The following is a 3,515-nucleotide window of genomic DNA, read 5'->3' as shown; positions in this document are numbered from 1 at the left end:
AGGTAGTACCTGCAGAGAGCTACTACTACTCCCAAAGTTGAGGGAATAGTGAATAAGGAAGGAACTTGAACCTCCAGAGGAGGAGGTCCAGAGGCGGAGATTCAACTTCTGAGGAGGGGGCGTGGTGCCACAGGGGCACACAGCAGGACCCCTGCAGGACCTTAAGAGAAAAAGAACATCAGAACAGAAAGCACCTTCCCTTCCGTCCTTACAGTGCCCTCACAGAGCCCTCTATTGGCAGAGCCTACATCTAGCAGCGAGCCAAGCCCAAACGTTGACAGCAGAGTCCACTTTGAGTATCACAAGCAGGGAAAAGAAGGATGAGTTTGGAGTGAGAGGCGATAAATTAGTAACTGGCATAATTATCTCTGAATATATTCGATAAACAGACTGCCTTCCTTTTTTTCGTTCTCTCCTGTTCCTTGGATTATTTCAGCTTTCTTTGTGGACTTTTTTCCCCTGTTTATTTCTGGCCTCTCTTTAATTCCAGAACCTTAAAAAACGGCTACGGTACATTCATTCTTTGTTATTTGTTAAAATAAGGCAGTGAGTGCTCTATGGTTGTGGGCTGGGCTTACCAACTGATCAACCTTGCTTTAGGGTGTTTGGCTGGGGAACGGCCCCATCAGCTGTCCTGCTTCTCTCGACAGTGCAATTTCTATAGTGAAGAATGCCTGGCTGCTGGGCATTCCCCCTGTTGGAATGAAGGAGTGGTGGGAGGGACAATTATAATTTATACTCACTTTATATTACTTCCCCCGTTTTAACTCCACATTCCACTCCTTGCTTCCAATTGCTGTTTTCTCTGTATTTCTGCAAGGCCAATTTTCTCAGCTTCCTTAGAAACCACTTGCACTGATTTCTTGTGGCTGCCATGATAAATTAACACCAACTTGGTAGTTTAAAACAACAGACCTTTATTTACTTCTGGAGGCCAGAAGTCCAAAATCAAGGTGTCAGCAGGGCCCCACTCCCTCAGAGACTCTGAGGAGAATATGTTCCTGGCCTTATGCAGTTTCTGGTGGCTGTTGGCATTCCTTGGCTTGTAGCCGCATCACTGCAGTCTCTGCTCCTGTCTTCCCATGGCCTTCTTCTCTCTGTTTGTGTAATCTCCCTTTGCTGCATGCTTATAAGGATGCTTGTCCTTGGATTTAGGGCCCACCAAGAACATCCAGGACAATCTCCTCATCACAAGATCATTAACTTAATTACATCTCAAAGACCCCTTTTCCAAATAAGGTAACATTCACAAGTTCTGGAGATTAGGACATGGACATATCTTTTGAGGGATCACCGTTCAACTCACTATACCACTCTTCTACCTGGTACTCTCTTTAAGAAATTTGACGACATTTCTTGTCTGCTGATGACCTACTTTCTGTCTTCTTTATTGATTTTGTGTACATATTCATATATAGTACATATCAATATATGTGTTTGTGTGGTATGGGTGTTTTCTTTGTTACCACGTCCTGGATTATTAGGAAGAAGAGATGATAAATGTGTGTGGTCCGTTCATAATGTTGACTTTGGCATATATAATTTATTTCAGAAAAAATTTTATTAGGTATTCTCTGTATAAAATCAGATTAAGCTAAAGTCTGGGACATACTGAACAAATAAGCCTGTTTATGTAAAAAAGTTCAATCAATAGTTTGTTTCTCTCTCTCTGTCTCAATCTTTTTCAGCCTCTTCCATCATGACTCCCCAAATATTCAAATCCTTCATGTTTCCAATAAGCATTCAGCAGTTTATCCAACACCTCCCATTTAAGATAGGAACCAAATAATAAAAAGGAAATGTTATTACCTTATGCAAAGCTAATCATTATTAACTAGATATTTTTCTAGCTGTTTTTTTGGGGGGTGGGGCACGCTGTGCGGCATATGGGATCCTAATTCCCCGACCAGGGATCAAACCCATGCGTGCCTGCAGTGCAAGCACAGAGTCTTAACAACTGGACCACCAGGGAAGTCCTTAGCTGTTATTTTTTAAAAATATTTTCAGTTCTTTCTCATGATTATGACCGCAGTTTTCTTTCTGACTACTGATAGCAATAGGTGGCATATATGCTGCCCACATCAACTTTGCTGTTGGCCAGGATCACTAAGAGTCATATCATTTGTTCTCAATAAGCCTGGACACAGATTCAGAATTGTTTTCAATGCAGTATTCCTGCAGTCATTACTTATTTATTGGAGCTGGCATGTAAGTTGAAAATTGTTTGCCATCTCTGCTCTAAACTCTCTACAGATCTCACGACTTTTATAATTTATCACTGTAGATCATTCCCAGTGTTATAATTTTGATATATCTTCTGCTCTCACCAATCAGCTAGAGAAGGCAGTGCAATGTAGTCAGAGGAGCACTGGATTGGGAGTCAGAGGCTTGGGTTCTAGTTCTGCTTCTATATTAATTACTTGTGATGTATCAGATAAATTATCCTTCTAGATCTCAGTTTTCTCACTTGAGCGATAAAGCAATTGGACTATGATAATTTCTAAGATACTTTCCAGCCCTGAAATCTTTTGATGTCAAGCACCCCACTAGATATTTGCACTTAAATGTTCTATCATTACTGGAAACTCAACCTGTCAAAAAACCCAGTGCCCTAAAAGCATGTTTGCTTCTTAGATTCTGTATTTCTAGTAATTTGCATTCTAAACTTAAATCTTTTAGTTACTCTTTGTTCCTTTTTAAAATTATCTTTAATATTTTATCTATCACCAAGTCCTGTAAATTCTCCCTTGGAAAGGCTTTTGCAGCTATCTCTCTTATTTTGCATATCAGATCACTGTTTTGATCCAGGAATTTATGTTCCCAATAAACTTGACCTCTTTGGCCTTCAATTCACCTTACGACCTCATAAATTCAATATCCTTATTTATGTTCACAGTGTGACTTTCCTACTCAGGATCTTTGGTGACTTTTCCCTTGCTAATATAAAATCAGAGCTTTTAGTCTCCAATTCAAAGCCTTCCATAGTCTGCCTATGACTTAATATTGTTAACCTCAAACAGAATATTGCTTCCCCTGAATGGTCTGTTCTATCCACTGTCAATCTCATCATCTACTCACTTTCTCAGTGCAAATATTCAAATAAGAGAATTTGTCTGGTTCAGCCCAGCCTCTAGGTCTGTTGTCCACCCCCAGTTTAATTAGTGGTAACTGGGGACAGCAAACACTATTAGAGAAGAGGGACCTTTCTCTTGGAAGAGAGTGTGGTAGGAGGGTAAAATCAGTATCTTAACAAATTCTTACAATTAAAGATTATGTAAGGCCCAAACCTGAAACTATAGGAAATCCAAAGTGTAAATAAAACTTTTAAATCATATACAGATCATCAATCATCTGAAATATTTTCTCCTTTCTCTCAAGCTTCTATCACTGAGCACAGTCTTTTAGATGACTTGGGGTCATGCTAGAAGCTACATGCTCATGCTCTAGAGTTAAGCAAACATGAGTCTGAAAAACATTTAATATATTTAGTATCTATCCTTGGGAATAGACTTAAT

Source organism: Mesoplodon densirostris, chromosome 12, assembly GCF_025265405.1.
Source record: "Mesoplodon densirostris isolate mMesDen1 chromosome 12, mMesDen1 primary haplotype, whole genome shotgun sequence".
Lineage (NCBI taxonomy): Eukaryota > Metazoa > Chordata > Mammalia > Artiodactyla > Ziphiidae > Mesoplodon > Mesoplodon densirostris.
The sequence above is the reverse complement of the archived record's forward strand: the minus strand, read 5'-3'. Positions refer to the sequence as shown.